Source organism: Bufo bufo, chromosome 2, assembly GCF_905171765.1.
Source record: "Bufo bufo chromosome 2, aBufBuf1.1, whole genome shotgun sequence".
Lineage (NCBI taxonomy): Eukaryota > Metazoa > Chordata > Amphibia > Anura > Bufonidae > Bufo > Bufo bufo.
In genome coordinates this window covers 546789980-546808377 of record NC_053390.1, presented here as the reverse complement: position 1 = coordinate 546808377, position 18398 = coordinate 546789980, and the positions used below count along the sequence as shown (strand labels likewise).

The window sequence follows — 18398 nt, the reverse complement described above, 5'->3', positions numbered from 1 at the left end:
CCCTCAGGCGGGTGTCTACGTTGGGGGTGCTATCTTGCAAGATCCCCTTCCTGGTTCTTCACAAGGATAAGGCGGTTCTCTGGCCTATTCCTTCTCCCGAAGGTGGTCTCTGACTTCCATATCAATGAAGTAATTGTCCTTCCTTCACTGTCCCTTCCTACGCACCCTACGGAAGGGAGTTACATTATGGATGTTGTCAGAGCTCTAATCATTATTAGCAGCCTCCAGTCCCTCTCGGCGTACGGATCCCCTTTTCTCTCCGGAGGATCCTCGCTGGGGATTGGTGGCCTCCAAGGGACGATTGCAAGTTGGATTTGGTCTGCAAGTGCTGCAGCATACCGCGCCCGGAGCAGGGTTCCGCCCTTAGGTGTCACGGCTCACTCTCCCAAAGCGGTGGGCGCTTCTTGGGCTAGGAGGAATCGCGCTTCGGCTGCGAGGTTGTGTAAGGCGGCTCCCGGTCCTCCTTACACATATTCACAAGAAATTACCAGGTGCATACTTAAGCATTGACGGTCGCAGCGTGGGCCGCGTGGTCTTGCAGGCGACAGTTCCTAGATGCCTGCAGAGACGCTTGCTTCCATGGGTCTGTGGCTTTTTTTCCCTCCCTGTGGACTGCTTTTGGACGTCCCACGGTTCCTGTGTCCCCCAATGAATATGGGCTAGAAAAGGAGATTTTTGTATAACTTACCAGTAAAATCTCTTTCTCACTCTTCATTGGGGGACACAGCACCCACCCAGTATTGTTGTCCGGCCACAGTGGTAGCTGTTGCTGGTTTGAATCCCATTGGGTCCTTTGACATGGTTGGTGTTCCACGTGTTTTTTCACGTGAAGCAAGTCATCATTGGGCTGAAAAAAACACAACAAACCCATCAGAGAGATAGCAAAAACATTAGGCGTGGCCAAAACAACTGTTTGGAACATTCTTAAAAAGAAGGAACGCATCGATGAGCTCAGCAACACCAAAAGACCCGGAAGACCACGGAAAACAACTGTGGTGGATGACAGAAGAATTATTTCTCTGGTGAAGAAAACACCCTTCACAACAGTTGGCCAGATCAAGAACACTCTTCAGGAGGTAGGTGTATGTGTGTCAAAGTCAACAATCAAGAGAAGACTTCACCAGAGTGAATACAGAGGGTTCACCACAAGATGTAAACCATTGGTGAGCCTCAAAAACAGGAAGGCCAGATTAGAGTTTGCCAAACAACATCTAAAAAAGCCTTCACAGTTCTGGAACAACATCCTATGGACAGATGAGACCAAGATCAACTTGAACCAGAGTAATGGGAAGAGAAGAGTATGGAGAAGGAAAGGAACTGCTCATGATCCTAAGCATACCACCTCATCAGTGAAGCATGTTGGTGGTAGTGTCATGGCATGGGCATGTATGGCTGCCAATGGAACTGGTTCTCTTGTATTTATTGATGATTTGACTGCTGACAAAAGCAGCAGGATGAATTCTGAAGTGTTTTCGGGCAATATTATCTGCTCATATTCAGCCAAATGCTTCAGAACTCATTGGTCGGCGCTTCATAGTGCAGATGGACAATCACCCAAAACATACTGCAAAAGCAACCAAAGAGTTTTTTAAGGGAAAGAAGTGGAATGTTATGCAATGGCCAAGTCAATCACCTGACCTGAATCCGATTTAGCATGCATTTCACTTGCTGAAGACAAAACTGAAGGGAAAATGCCCCAAGAACAAGCAGAAACTGAAGACAGTTGAAGTAGAGGCCCGGCACTGCATCACCAGGGATGAAACCCAGTGTCTTGTGATGTCTATGTGTTCCAGACTTCAGGTAGTAATTGACTTTAAAGGATTTGCAACCAAGTATTAAAAGTGAAAGTTAGATTTATGATTATTATTCTGTCCCATTACTTTTGGTCCCTTAACAAGTGGGAGGCACATATCCAAACTGTTGTAATTCCCACACCGGTCACCTGATTTGGATGTAAATATCCTCAAATTAAAGCTGACAGTCTGCAGTTAAAGCACATCCTGTTTGTTTCATTTCAAATCCATTGTGGTGGTGTATAGAGCCAAAAATTTTAGAATTGTGTCAATGTCCCAATATTTATGGACCTGACTGTATGTGACCCTACAGTGGAAACCCCTGAAAAGTGACCCTATTCTGGAAACAACACCCCCTCAAGGAATATTTCAAGGTGTGTGGTGAGCACTTAAACCCATCAGGCGTTTCACAGAATTAGGAAACAATTGGCTGTGAAACTGGAAAATTAAAAATTTTTCCATAAAAAGTTACTTTACACTCACATTTTTCACTTTCCCAAGGGGAAACAGGAAAAATTTTCCCCTTTTCCTCCTGAATACACTAAACAGTGACCCCATTCTGCAAACTACACCCCTCAAGAAATATTTCAAGATTTGTAGTGAGAACTTTGTCCTCAACAGTGATTCATGGAATTGGCAGTGAAAATGAAAAATACATTTTTTTGCCAGAAAAATTAACTTTAGGCCCAAATTATTTATTTCTCGTACTTTTTTCCATTGGGGGACACAGACCATGGGTATAGCTTAGAGATATTAGTAGGAGGGACACTATGCAAATATAAAAGAGAACTCCTCCTCCTCGGGCTATACCATCAGGCTCCACCAGGAGGGACTCAGTCTTTGCTTAGTTTCTGGTGAAGGAGGATGACACTTTAGTGATGCTACTCCGGTTTGTTATTTTTCCAGATGGGGATACAGGTCGGCATAGCGCCTTCCTGGTCCCCCGTGGGGTGCCCGCCGCCGTCTTTTGGACGCTGCCTCCTTTTTTTCCCCCCAAAGAAGACAAGTGGATCCGGGCTCGACCTGTTAGCTCCTGCATCCCACCAGTTCCTGGGTCACCTGCTGCTGCCCTCCATCCAGAGCACTGTACTCCGGTGAGTCAGACGTCTGAAGAGGTGAGCCCTGCTGGTACAGAACAGAGGGAGAAGACTGCAGGAGCATATAAGTATGGCTGCAACCCCCTTCCCCCTGGGGATCTGGTGGCGGCTGGCTGATCAACTTCCTGATATCTGGGGAATGGATGGACTGCCTGAGTGAGCTGGGAGATGGGTGTTGTTCTACGGGGGCATTTGGAGGCACTATACCAGATTCTCTGCCATGTTCAGGACGCACGAGTCTCTTAGACTCTGCATTTTCTCTGCTACTGCCGGTGCCTAAAACTCCTGCTCTGATTAGGGGCGGAGTCTTCTCTCTGCAGCTCCGACCTGCGGTGGGCTCCCCGCTTATTCTGAGGGCCTCTGACACTGGAGGTCTTCTTCTGGCCTACGTTTAACCCCCGCCGCTTTCTCCACCGGACGCCATTTTTTACATAAAGCGCGCGCGCTCCTTTCCCGCTACTATGCTGCTCTCTGCTCCATCCGGTGGATGTCTGTGTGTTGCTGGGTGGTAGGGTTTTTTTTAACCCTTGTTTCTTGTTGCTCGGGTTGTGGTTGCCATCATGCCTAAGCCTGGGGCCTCCCTTAAAGCTGCCAAAACCTCTTCTCAGACGGCCAAGACCTCTTCTCAGATCCCAATGGGGTCCTGTATGAGGTGTCTCCTGCCAATGTCTGCCTCTGGTATCTGTGCCTCCTGCCCTGCCCCTGAACAGGATCATGCCTCTCCTCCTTCCCTTGCCCAGTCCGATACCCTCCTGTCCCTACGGAGCCTGCGGTTCCCGCTTGGGCATCTGCCATGTCTAGCGCGGCCGCCGATTTGGACTTAGTCGCTAAGGCAGCCATGTCCTTTATGGAACGTATGGCAGTTTCCAATCCTGTGGCGCCAACTACTCCATCTCCCCTCAGTGGTTCCCGCAGAGGACGCGTAACTACTAAGAGGCAGAGTGAGCGGCAGCATCCCTCCTCGGATGACTCCGTCTCCACCCCTTGTCTTGAGGCGCGTTCGGACGACCCCCCCCCCCCAGGGAGCGCAGGTCTGAAGGGGAATTGTTCTCTACCATGGTGACTGACTTAGTGGCGGCTTTCCGTGACACCTTTAACCTCCAAGGGGATTCTCCTCCTTCCACTGGTAGGGAGTTCGCCCTTTTCCCGCCCAAGAAGCCGGAGGCTGCCGCATTTCCTGTCCATGAGGAATTTTCCGCGGTCATATCCAGGGCCTGGGACCGTCCTAATGAAAAGTTCTCTGCCACCAAACGCATGGATATGCTTTATCCTTTTCCGGCTGACAGTGTGGAGAGGTGGTCTTCTCCCCCCAAGGTGGATCCCCCGGTCGCCAGATTAGCCAAGAACACGGCCCTCCCTGTCTTAGACGGTTCCTCCTTACGCTCCCTTGCTAATCTCCCTTTTGGGGGTTCCAGACTTTTTGGAGCTCAGCTGGACGAGTTCTTCTCTGCCGCCACTGGGGGCAAGAGCACTCATCTTCTCCAAGCGCACTTTTCGGACCAGGTCCTCCGTCTCCCGGTACCAGTCCTTTCGCGGCTTCTCGGCTAGTATGACGTCGCCTGCTTCCTCCGCTGGGGGGTCTCAGGACTCCCGCAAGAAGCCCTCCTTCAAGCCCCAGCCTTCCTGGTGCCAGAGGGCACAGTCGGCCTGCCCTGCTGCTCCCAAGCAGTCTTCCGCCTGAAGGGGTGCCCCCACCCCTCGTGGTGGGGGGCCGTCTGCTCTCTTCTCAGCGGGTTTGGAGGGCTCATGTTCAGGACGCATGGGCTCTAGAAATTGTAACATCTGGTTACAAGATAGAATTTGCATCCAGACCGCCGGAATTTTTTTCCCCTTCTCGCGTTTCGGGGGATCCGGCCCAAGCCTTGGACCTCTTGATGGCAGTTTCCTCCCTTCTGGACCGGAGTGTTATTACCCCAGTTTCTCCAGAGGAACAGGGCACAGGTTTCTATTCAAACCTGTTCGTGGTCCCAAAAAGGAAGGGTCGGTGCGTCCGATCCTGGATCTAAAGCTGCTCAACAAGTTTGTATGGGTGCGGAGGTTTCGAATGGAATCCCTCCGCTCCGTTGTTGTTTCTCTTCTTCCAAGCGAGTTCCTCGCGTCCGTAGACATCCAGGACGCCTATCTGCATGTCCCGATCGCAGAATCTCACCAACGATTCCTGCGCTTCGCCATTGGTGGTCGACACTATCAGTTTGTCGCCCTTCCTTTCAGGTTAGCGACCGCCCCTCGGGTCTTTACCAAGATCCTAGCGCCGATCATGGCGCTTATTCGTACCAGGGGCATTCCTTTGCTGCCCTACCTGGACGACATCCTGATAAAGGCCCCCTCGCTTCCGCAGGCCGAGGACAGCGTCCGGATCACTGTTCAGACTCTGGAACAGTTCAGCTGGCTGATCAACTTCCCAAAATCCTCTCTCCTCCCTTCCCAGAATCTCTCCTTTCTGGGGATGGTTTTGGATACCTCGGCCACCAAAGTGTTTCTTCCAGTCTCCAAGTCCTCCCAGATCCAGGGGGCTGTGTCGCACCTCCTGCGCTCCCCGTGTCTCTCCATCCGGGAGTGCATGCGGGTCCTGGGTCTTATGGTAGCCTCTTTCGAGGCCGTTCCATATGCCCAGTTTCACACTCGTTTGCTGCAACAAGAGATCCTTTACCTCTGGGAAAAGACCTCTTGTGGTCTGGACGATCGCATCCGCCTGTCTCAGCGGGTTCGTACAGCTCTCCCTTGGTGGCTTTACCTGATGAAACTGAGGTCGGGAAGATCTTTCCTCCCGTTCTCCTGGACGATCGTCACCACCGATGCCAGCCTCCTGGGTTGGGGCGGCGTTCTCCAATCACGCACAGTTCAGGGTGTTTGGTCGGAGGCAGAATCTCGCCTCCCGATCAATATTCTAGAACTGAGGGCGATATTCCACTCCCTCTCCCATTGGACTCCTCTCCTTGCGGGCCGCCCGGTGAGGATTCAGTCGGACAATGCCACGGCGGTGGCTTACATGAACCATCAAGGCGGGACCCGCAGCCGGATGGTGATGCAGGAGGTGACGAGAATTCTGCTGTGGGCGGAGTCGTACGTTCCGATGTTGTCAGCGGTATACATTCCAGGAGTAGACAACTGGACAGCGGACTTTCTAAGTCGCAACAAGGTGGATCCAGGCGAGTGGTCTCTGCATCCAGATGTATTCAAAGACGTCTGCCGCAGATGGGGCCGTCCGGATGTGGACTTGATGGCGTCCAGGCTCAACAACAAGCTCCTGGTATTCCTGGCTCGCGCCCGGGATCCGAAGGCGTACGGGGTGGACGCGCTGGTGTCTCCATGGCAGGACTTCAGCCTCCTCTATGTCTTCCCTCCGCTTCCTCTGCTTCTGAATGTTCTACGGAAGAACGAGGCGGAAGGGATTCCGACCGGTCTCATCGCCCCAGATTGGCCTCGCCGCGCATGCTTCTCGGACGTGGTTCGGATGCTGGCGGACGCCCCATGGCCTCTTCCTGACAGAATGGATCTACTGTCTCAGGGCCCGCTCTTCCACCGGAATTTACAGTCTCTTCGTTTAACGGCGTGGCTGTTGAAACCGCCATCCTGAGGAAGAAGGGGTTCTTGGATTTGGTGATTAGAACCATGATCAGAGCGAGGAAGCCGGCTTCCTCCCGAATTTACTATCGTTCCTGGAAGGCCTTTCTGTCCTTTTGTGAGAACTCTGGTTTCCCTCCCCTTTGTTTTTCCATCCCTATGGTGCTATCTTTTCTTCAGTCCGGACTTGAGATGGGACTGTCGCTGAGTTCCCTGAAAGGTCAAGTTTCGGCTCTGGCCGTCTTTTTTCAGAAGTCCCTTGCTCTCCTGGGTCATGTGAGGACTTTTCTTCAGGGGGTGGCGCATTCGGTCCCTTTGTACGTCCCCCCCTTTGCCTCCTTGGGATCTCAATTTGGTCCTGCGTGCTCTCCAGACGGCCCCCTTCGAGCCTCTGAGGGAGGTCTCCCTGACCTTTCTCACCTGGAAAGTGGTCTTCCTTGTGGCCATAACTTCCATCAGGTGGGTATCGGAGCTGGCCCCACTTTCCTGCCAGGAGCCTTTTCTGGTTTTTCACCAGGATAAGGTGGTGCTCCGTCCGGTTCCCTCCTTTTTGCCCAAGGTGGTCTCTCCCTTCCACCTTAACGAGGATCTTGTCCTACCCACCTTTTGTCCTTCTCCGTCAAACCCCAAGGAACGGGCTCTCCATTCCCTGGTTGTCGTCCGGGCCCTGAAGGTGTATCTGACGGCTACCGCCTCCGTCCGCCGTTCAGACTCCCTCTTTGTGATTCCCGAGGGACCTCGTAAGGGTCCTGCGGCCTCCAAGGTCACTGTGGCGCGATGGATCCGCTCGGCTATCTCTGCGGCTTATCGCGCTCGTGGTAGGGTTCCCCCGGCTCGGATTACCACTCACTCCACTAGGGCGGTGGGAGCTTCCTGGGCAAGGCGCAATCGTGCCTCTGCGTCTCAGCTGTGTAAGGCGGCCACCTGGTCGTCCTTACATACTTTTACGAAGTTTTATCAGTTGCATTCGCTGGCTTCGGCTGATGCTGTCTTTGGCCGCAGGGTTTTGCAGGCTGTGGTTCCTGTTTGACCGTTGGACGTTCCTCCTGGCGGTGCTGATATTTTTTCCCACCCCATGGACTGCTTTAGGACGTCCCATGGTCTGTGTCCCCCAATGGAAAAAAGTACAAGAAAAGGAGATTTTTTTGTGAAACTCACCTGTAAAATCTTTTTCTCGTCTTTTCCATTGGGGGACACAGCTCCCACCCATTCTGCTGGTTGCAGGAGAGGTTTTCAGTTCAGTTCTTTTTGTGGTTGGACCTCATGGGTTTTGGTCCGATGGCTTCTATTATTTTTTCTTGTCTCCTTCTCCTACTGCTTTTGCAACGCCTGAGTTCCTCCTGGTGAAGCCTGAGTGTATAGCCCGAGGAGGAGGAGTTCTCTTTTATATTTGCATAGTGTCCCTCCTACTAATACCTCTAGGCTATACCCATGGTCTGTGTCCCCCAATGGAAAAGACGAGAAAAAGATTTTTCAGGTGAGTTTCACAAAAATCTCCTTTTTCACAAAGGGGAACTGGAGAAAATGCACCCCCCAAATGTATTGCCCATTTACTCCTGATTACAGCAATACCCCATATTAGTGATCAACCGATATAGATTTTTTAGGGCTGATACCGATAATTTGTGAACTTTTAGGCCAATAGCCGATAATTTATACCTATATTCTGTGAATTTTAATTTTTGGGAAAAAAAAAAATTCCTACACATCTGCTGAAAATGAATGTTTATTGTTAATGTGTAGTTTTTTTTTTTTTTATTACTAACTTTTAACCCCCTTAGGGACTAGAACCCTTGTCCTATTCATTCTGATAGAGCTCTATCAGGGTGAATAGGATCTCACACTGTCCCTGCTACAGCAGCATGGAGCTTACCATGGCAGCCAGGGCTTCAATAGCGTCCTGGCTGCCATGGTAGCCGATTGGAGCCCCAGGCTTACACAGCTGGGGCTCCGATCGGAGGAGGGGGGACCCTGTGGCCACTGCCACCAATGATTAATACTGGGGGGGTGGGGGGGGCGCACTGTGCCACCAATGTTTTTAACACTGGGGTTGGGGGCGCACTGCGCCACCAATGTTTCTAAAACGGGGGTGGGGGGCGCACTGCGCCACCAATGATTAATATTGGGGGGCTTAGGGGGGGCGCACTGCACCACCAATGACGATAAATCTCTAATTTATTCATATACAGAAGGCGGGAGCTGGCTGCAGAATTACATAGCCAGCTCCCGACCTCTATGAGCGGTAGCTGCGATCCGCGGCACCTGACGGGTTAACTACCGCGGATCGCAGCTACCGCTCATAGAGGTCGGGAGTCGGCTATGTGATTCTGCAGCCAACTCCCGCCCCCTGTTCAATTTGAATGAATGAGTAAGTTAACATCATTGGTAGCACCGTGGCCACATCCCCCTCACCTCCTCTTGTCTTCTCTCATCTTATTGGCGGTAGCAGCAGCACAGGTGGGAGGGAGACACTGCTTCCTTTTCCCCTGTGCTGCTGAGGGAACATGGAGAGCGCTGAGAGCAGTGCTATCTGTGTTCCCCATACGTTATCGGAATATCGGCAAAATAGATGCCGATAACGGTCAAAATCCTAAATATCGGCCGATAATCGGTCGATCCCTACCCCCATATGTGCTTGTACATTTGTGTTCAAAATAATAGCAGTGTTTTTAAAAAGTGAATAAAGCTCTAAATCCTTCTAATAGCTTTTATTTCCATACACACAAATGCATTGGGAACACTACACATTCTATTCCAAGTCAAAACATGAAGAAAAATATATCAAATTTGTGATGTTCCTCTAAAAGAAAAATGAAAAGTGAATATTAGACTGTTCAAAAAAATAGCAGTGTTTGTATTCTTTTTTACAAACTCAAACATTCACTATATAAGGCTACTTTCACACCTGAGTTAGGTGTGGATCTGTCTGGTATCTGCACAGACGGATCTGCACCTATAATGCAAACGCTTGTATCCATTCAGAACGGATCCGTTTGCATTACCATGAACAAAAGAATATAAAAAATTATAATTTATTTTTATTTTTTTTGTTCATAATGCAAACTGATCCGTTTTGACTTACACTGAAAGCCAATGGGAGGCAGATCCATTTTCAATTGCACCATATTGTGTCAGTGAAAACGGATCCGTCCCCATTGACTTACATTGTAAGTCAGGACGGATCCAATTGGCTCCGCATCGTCAGGCGGACAACATGTTTCTGAGAACTGCTGTACATCTGTGTTGCATGGAGTCAACCAACTTCTGGCATATGTGAACAGGTATTCCAGCCCAGGATGATTGGACTACATTCCACAGTTCTGTTTTTTGGTTTTGCCTCAAACTGCATTTTTGATGTCAAGTTTTCTATTGGATTAAGATCTGGGGATTGGGCTGACCAGTCCATAACGTCAATCTTGTTGGTCTGGAACTAAGATGTTGCACGTTTACTGATGTGTTTGGGGTCGTTGTCTTGTTGGAACACCCATTTCAAGGGCATTTCCTCTTCAGCATAAAGCAGCATGACCTCTTCAAGTATTCTGATGTATTCAAAGTTTCAAACTGATCCTTGATCCCTGGTATGCGATAAATAAGCCCACCACCGTAGTATGAGAAACATCCCCATATCATGATGCTTGCGCCACCATGCTTCACTGTCTTCACAGTGTACTGTGGCTTGAATTCAGTGTTTGGGGGTCGTTTAACAAACTGTCTTCCGGCCACTAGACCAAAATTTTACTTTCATCAGTCCACAAAATGTCTCTAGGCCAGTCAATGTGCTCTTTGGCAAATTGTAACCTCTTCAGCACGTCTTCTTTTTCAACAGTGGGACTTTGCGTGGGCTTCTTGCCGATAGCTTTGCTTCACATAGGCATCTTCTAATTGTAACAGTATTCACGGGTAACTTTAGACCTTCTTTGATCTTGAAAAAATTCCAAATGGGGTGAAATTGCAAAAAAAAAAAAAAAAAAGCAATTCCACCACAGTTTAAAGGTTTTTTTTTTATTTACGACGTATGATACGATATACGATAAAACTGACGGGTTACTTTTATTGTACAGGTCAGTACGAATCCGGCAATACCTTTTTATGTATCGTTTTTCTTGCATTTTGATAGTGATAAAAAATTAGGAAAAAATCTGTTTTATTTTTTTGTCACCATATTTTGACCCCTGTAACTTTTTTGTAATTATGTGTACCGAGCTGTATGGGGGCTTATTTTTTGCAGGGCGATCTGAACTTTTCATTGGGGTGTGTATGACTTTTGATCACTTTCTATTAAATTTTTATTTTATTTTTTGAAAATGAAGCGACCAAAAACGATGAATCGGACATTTGGATGCTTTTTTCCGTTTTGCTGTTTGCCGTATGGGGAATATATTTTTTTATATTTTTATACTGTGGGTGTTTTCATACATCGTGCTATCCATGATCTGTATTTAAAAAAAAAAAAAATTTGGGGGGGGGGGAAAATAGGGGTTATTAGAAATTTTTAATTTTTTTACACTTTTTTTTTACACTTTTTTTTTATTTTTATAGGAAACTATATCATGCAAACATTAGATTGCTATTATCATAGACTCCAATGCAATTGGAATCTATGATGATTTTACTACTTTCCTATGGAGCCCTATTACAGGCAAGGGCTCCATAGGAAATCGCCACATCGGGGAGCATCAGTGGAAGCGTGCACTTCCGGTGTTTCACGCGCTCAGATGCCGTGGTCAGGATTAACCACTGCATCTGAGGGGTTAAATGTCCGCGATCTGCATTACTGCCGGTTGCGTGCATGAGCCTCGGGTGTCTGCTATAAGAAGCAGGCGGCCACCCGTGGCTATGGCGCATGCAGCACTCAGATGCAGGCGCCATATTTAAAGACCCCGCTGGGCGTTAAACCAAATAGCGCAGCCACATGTACTGCTAGGGCCCTTATTTTGTGGGTCAAGCAGTTAGAAAAGCAGAGCAGGGATAAGACTCCTAGAGACCAGTTGTTAGAAGCCATCCCTGTTATTGCCAAGGCAACAGATTTTCTGGCGGATGCTTTTGCCGATGCTGTTAGGTTGTCTGCTAGTTCATCTTCCCTGTCAAATTCTTCATGTAGAGCTCTTGGTCAGGGGACGTGGCGTCTAAGAATAGGCTATGTAATATTCTATGTGAGGGAAAATATTTGTTTGGATCTTTTTTAGATGATATACTTGAAAAAGCAGGAGATAGGAAGAAGGAGTTTCCCTCTACCTTTTTGTAAGCAAGATAGCTCCTTTCGCCAGAGTAGAAGGTTTTCCGGTAGAGAGAAAAGCCCGAATAAAGGAGATTCCAAGTGGAAATTTTTCTCCTCCAAATCTACAGGTTTCTTGTTCAGAAACCAGAATTCTGTTTCTGCCAAAAAAGAAAACCCCCAATGACGCCAGGGTGGGAGGAAGACTATTGGACTTCCTCCTAGCCTGGTCCAAAATTACCAACAGTCCTTGGATTCTAGAGTTTTTACGGGTGGGATGCAGACTAGAATTCGAGTGTCTTCCCCCAGAAAGATTCTTAGTAACAGAGGTGTGCCAGAGGGCTCAAGTGGCTTTAGAAAACAAAGTGGCGAAGCTTATTCTAAAAGGCGCTCTTATCTCTAAAAAAGCCAAGTGGAAATTTCAGGACCATCATAAATGTGAGAGGATTAAACAAGTTATTAGTATACAGAAAGTTCAAGATGGAGATAATGAAGTCGGTAGTTGGACTCCTATATAGGAACTGTTATATGGTGGCATACTATCATTTCCCAATATGCCTGGCTCACCAGAGATTCTTAAGAGTGGCACTGAGGATGAAGGAATGTCTATAGCAATTTCAGTTCCAGATTCTACCTTTTGGGATCTCCATGGCTTCTCGTATCTTCACAAAGCTCGTAGCAGAGATTGCAGCCCATAGAAGGGAGAAGGGCATCCTGTTTGTGCCATACCTGAACGATTTCTTGATCATAGCTTAGTCCAAACGGACCCGTCTTGCCCAGATGGAACAGGTGATCTCCATTTTGAACTTTCTAGGGTGGATAATCAATGCAGAGAAGTCCAAAATGGTCCTTTAGAAGGTTTAACAGTTCCTGGGAATCCTGGACTCTGCCTCTCAAAAATCCTTTCTTGCTCCAGAGAAGGTCTAGAGCAGGGGTGCACAACGTTTCCTGGTTGGGGGCCACATTGCCAGACTAACCCAATGACGAGGGCCGAAATTAAAATTTAAAGGTGTATTAACAACTGAAATTTAGTACATATGGCATATTGAACACACATTATATACCATTAATGTCTAGTTTCACTTCCAGGACTCCAATCTAATGGGAGAAATACATAAAAAATACATGTGAGCAGCCACAAGACATAGACATACATGTCTGTTAACAGATGGTTGGGGGCCGCACAGAATGGTATCAAGGGCCGCATGTGGCCCCCGGGCCGCAGGTTGTGCACCCCTGGTCTAGAGAGTAAGGTCAGTAGTAGATCTGCTTATTTGGAATCCTTTTCTGTCTATCAGGAAAGGCATGTCAGTTCTTGGAACTCTAACCTACTGCATTCCAGCGGTTCCGTGGGCTCAGGCTCACTCCTGTAGATTCTCCAGACATGGTCAGGAGGGATAGAGGAGTTAGTCAGGAAGATTATAATTTCCAGGCAAACATACAGTTCCCTAAAATTGTGGCTTAATCCAGACAATCTTGTCCGGGGGGTTCCTTGGAGGACTGTGGATCCAATAGTTGTGAATATAGACGCCAGTCCGGTTGGCTGGGGGGCTCACGTTCAGGGAAGGGTTCTGCAGGGCCCTTGGGACGGGTCAATATGTGCTGCTGCTTCAAATGTAAAGGAATTGATGGCGGTTCTGCAACCTTGCAGGAAACTTTGCCCTTGCTCCGGAATCAACATCTAAGAGTCTTGTCAGACAATGGTTCCGTTGTAGCTTATCTGAATCATCAGGGAGGGACCAGGTCCATAGAATTACAACAGATAGCAGCGCAGATATTTTGCTTCCTAGAAGGAAGAGTTCCGTCCTTGGCAGCCCTTCATATCAGAGGAGTGGACAATCGAAAGACTGACTTTTTAAGTCGCCACATATTAGACCAGAGAGAGTATTCTCTGAATCCGGGGGTTTTCTCCCAGCTAGTACAGCTTTGGGGGGATCCCTCGGTGGATCTCTTTGCTACAAGATCCAACAGAAAAGTGGTAACGTTTTTTTTTCTCTTTTTCTGGGGTAGTCTTCTTCGGCGGCGGATGCTTTTCTACAGCCTTTGGACCAAGGTCTTCTCTATGCCTTCCCTCCTCTTCAGTTAATCTCCAGGATTCTGAAGAAGATAAGGGAGGACAGGGCTTTGGTGATCATGATAGCACCTTTTTGGCCCTGTCGTGCTTGGTTCACTTGGCTGAGACTTCTTTCAGTCAGTTAGCCTTGGGTGTTAACAGAGATCCCAGACCTATTAAGCCAGGGTCCAGTCATTCACCCTCCGGTAAAAGGTCTCCACTTGACGGCCTGTTATTTGAAAGTTCACTGCTAGTACATAGAGGATTGTCTGAACCCATCATTTCCACCTTGCTTAAAAGTAGGAAATCGGTAACCACCAGGATCTATGCTAGAACTTGGGCGTCTTTCTTTACCTTCCTGGGAATTGATCCTGTCCCACATTGTAGTCTCTCTATTCCCAGGATTTAGCATTTTCTTCAGAAGGGTCTAGAGAAGGGTATTTCCCTTAGTACTATAAAGTTCCAGCTTTAAGTGTTTTATTTGACACTAGGTTAACTGTTAATCCTCTTATCATAAGGTTTTGTAAAGCCATTGTAAGTGACATTCTGGCAAAAATTTCGAGAGACTTGACTTGAATCTAGTTTTGCAGAGTTTGGTGAAGGGACCCTTTGAACAGATTTCTGAGACCTCTATCAGGATGTTGACTCTTAAATGTGCTTTTCTGGTGGCCATTAAATCAGCTAGAAGAATAGGGGAGATTCAGGCCTTGTCCATCAATCCTCCATACACTTCTATCCAGGAGGATTGAATGGTCCTTAGGCCAGACCCAGCTTTCCTTCCCAAAGTATTGTCGAATTTCCATAAGACTCAGGAGGTGGTTCTTCCATCTTTTTGTACCAATCCAAAGTGTCAAAAAGAGTTGGAGTTTAGTTGTTTAGATGTTAGGATATGTGTTTTAGCTTGCCTTGATGCTACCAAGGGATGGAGGAAGTCAGGTGCCTTGTTCAGGACCTAATAAAGGAAAGGCCGCTAGCAAAGGTTCCATAGCTAGGTGGATTAAGCAGGCTATTTGTCTAGCTTATGATTCCTTGCAGAAACCGGTACCTATGGGTTGGACAGCACACTCCACAAGAGCGGTAACTACTTTGTGGGCGGAGAGAGCGGATGCTTCTATCCATGATATTTGCTAAGCGGCTACCTGGTTTTCTGCTCTAACCTTCTATAAGCACTATAGACTGGACCTCTCTTCTGTTTCTGATCTTTCTTTTGGTCGCAAGGTCTTGCAAGCTGTTATCCCACCCTAACTTTCTATCTATGGGATCTCTTTTGGTGCTGTCATAGGACAAAGGGAAAAGTGAGTATTACTCTTACCGGTAATTAGATTTTCCGGAGTCCATGACGGAACCCTTATATTTCCCTCCCTTTATTATGGTGTTGGTGATGGGTCTTTGCTATGGTGCACAGTGTGTGCTATATATATAAAGTTCAATGAATTAAACTCATACAGATTCAAATGGATCAGAAGGATGGATGTCGGGGATGCTCTCTTTAGTCTCTGAAGACCACTGAGGAATGGAAAGGCCCCTCCTTCTTGAATATCTGTGGTTTTCCTGTCCTGAGCGGAGGACCCTCTCTCTCCTGGTGCTTTCATGGACTCTGAAAAATCAAATTACAGTAATAATCATTTTCTTAATTTTTTTTTTTTCTATTTAAAATTTTTTACAATGGGTAAACAGCTTGGTCCACATAGTGTTTCTTGCCGTTTCCATATGCAGATCACTGATAATAGTAGTCTAATGGTAACAGCCCATTAGATCATTAGAACTATGTATGTTGAAACCATTGTAACTTGAGTAATCGGTTCCAAAGCCCCAAAATGTTTTCCAAGATTAGAGAAAATTAAGATTTAAGTAAAATAAGCAGAGATAAAAACCAGTCCTTACATATAACAGTCAGGAATAGCTGCTAACTAGCAACTAATACAGCTATTTTACCAGAGAAGTGGCCTTGATTGGTTGGATATGAGGCTGCGACATTGAATGTTGAGTCTTTTTTCAAGTTACGATGGCCCAGGAAAGACCATTGTTTGTTAAAAATATTGTATCCTGAGGCATCCGTGTACACAGATGCAGAGAAGATGGTGATTGTGTCTTCGCAGCATGTCTCCATGCTCTTTACGCAAATAATTGATCTCACATGGTAACCTAACAACTGCTCACAAGCAGAAACAGCGTTGTGTTCATGGGTTTAAGTTATAGGAATATTACTTGTTCAGGTCAGTGCATAGTGAAGATTATTTCCTCATTACTACAGCAAAAAAAATAAACTGACATGCTATTTGTGTGTGTCAGCGATTTTTCCTGCAGTTCTGGGTGGGAGAGACATTTTCCCCATAAAAGTGCTTTTATTTTTGCAAAAGTGAAATTTTTTGTATTGTTTCTAGAGTTGAGCGAACCTGCTTTTTGGCAGTTTTGGGTTTTAATTGAGTTACTAATTCAGTAATTCAATTCCGGCATGCCGTTCAATAATGTTACTTATTACTTATAGTGGTCAACATGTTCTGCAGTGGATGGGCCTAAGGCTACTTTCACACTCGCGTTTTGTGCGGATCCGTCTTGTATATGCACAGACCGCACGAATAATGCAAACTCTTGTATCCGTTAATAACGGATCCGTTTACATTATTCATTTAAAAAAAAAAGTCTAAGTCAAAACGGATCTGTCTTGACTTACATTGAAAGTCAATGGGGGACGGATCATCCGTTTTCAATTGCACCGTATTGTGTCGGTGAAAAAGGGATCCGTCCCCATTGACTTACATTGTAAGTCTAGACGGATCCGTTAGGCTCCACATAGTCAGACGGTCACCAAAACGCTGCAAGCTGCGTTTTAGTGACCGTCTAAAAAACATAATGGAGGCCAAACGCAGCCAATTTGTATTCTGAACGGATCCTTATCCATTCAGAATGCATCGGGGCTGAACTGATCTGTTTTAGGCCGCTTGTGAAACGCCAGTGTGAAAGTAGCCTGATCTTCCTCCACTTCTCAGTAAGGCCTAGTTCACACGAACGTGTTTTTTTGCGAGTGTACGGGCCGGTCTTTTGTGTTCCGTATACGGAACCATTCATTTTAATGGTTCCGCAAAAAAAAACGGAATGTGTTCCATATGCATTCCGTTTCCGTTTTTCTGTTCCGTTGAAAGATAGAACATGTCCTATATTTGGCCGCAAATCACGTTCCGTGCCTCCATTAAAGTCAATGGGTCCGCAAAAAAAACGGAACACATACGGAAATGCATCTGTATGTCTTCCGTATCCGTTCCGTTTTTGCTGAACCATCTATTGAAAATGTTATGCCCAGCCCAATTTTTTCTATGTAATTACTGTATATGCCATACGGAAAAACGGAACAAAAACGGAAACACAACGGAAACAAAAAACGGAACAACGGATCCGTGAAAAATGGACCACAAAACACTGAAAAAGCCATACGTTTTGTGTGAACTAGGCCTAAGACTACACCTCTGGCACTTTTTTTTCCACCTATTCAGTGATCTCAGCAGTTTTTATCTCTGCTTTTCAGTAGAACAGTAAAAAGACATTGTGTAGTAACGTTCGTGGCAGTCGAAAGATCTCATTAACAACGTTCAGCAAGTGAAAAAATTGAAAAAATTCCAGCAGCTCGGCTACAGTTTCGCCATCAGCTGGCTTCCGCTGGAAGAATCTGGTTGTTGGTGAAACTCAGGTCCGACTGCATGAATGAGAACCTGTTGCATGTTATAGAGCAGAAGGGGCTGAGCAGATTGATCTATAGTTTTGTGATGAAGATTCAGAAAAAGTTTTACATTTAAAGTTGTTGTCCCATGACTAATATAATTTTTTTTTAAATCAGACGTATAGTGCACAACAATGTCTTTCTAACAAAGCTAGAACCAGCCCTGTACCTCACATGGATCCAGAGATCTCCACATTTATTATTCTACAAGATTGATATGAAGCTGACGGCTCAAGGGGAGTGTCTTTTCTGCTGCAGCTCAGGGGGCGTGTCCATGTTCTCCCTATCACAGCTCAGGAGGCAGTTAAAGGAGGCCACTGAGCATGTGCGGGCATCTCAGTGAGCCGGAAAAAGAAAAAAAAAAAAAAAAACAGGTGGAGCTCTTCAGATACATTTAATTGAATAAATCAGTGGCTATGCAAATTTTTTTATTACATGCAATTATATAAGAATTCAGATCTAGATGCTGGTATGAAAACTGTAGAATATTTTTCATGGGATGTTCCCTATAAATCTCTGCTCTTTCTGACTTCAGTTGTACATGGGGAGGCGTTATCAGTGATTGACAGCATGAGAATACAGGAAAAAAACTTTATATCGATACGCTCAGCTCCTCCTACTCTAACATGCTGCCTGTAGATTGCACTGCATTTCGTGTTCGCAGGTTCTCTTCATTTTCATGCAACGCATTACACAGAAACGCAAGGTCTCATACAGATGCAAGGTCTCATACAGATACCTCAATGCCAAAATAGTCTCCCACCTTTAAAGTGGAATATTTGACTGGTTGACTAGGCAGTTTAATCCATTTCGTGAGTATTGAGCCAGTAATGGCAGCGGTTTGGGATTGCTTGAGATGAGTAATGATTTATTATAAACCAGTTTTTTACTACTGATGACTCTGTACAAGGTTTATAATCACTATGCATGTGCTTTTTATGGAGGTCTTTTAACTATACAA

The 18398-nt window shown here is 46.5% G+C and overlaps 1 protein-coding gene across 3 annotated transcripts in view; it reads left to right on the top strand.

Moving 5' to 3' along the window:
- LOC120989755 overlaps nucleotides 1-18398 on the top strand; it is a 329530-nt gene that overhangs the window by 233662 nt on the left and 77470 nt on the right. The window lies entirely within an intron of this gene.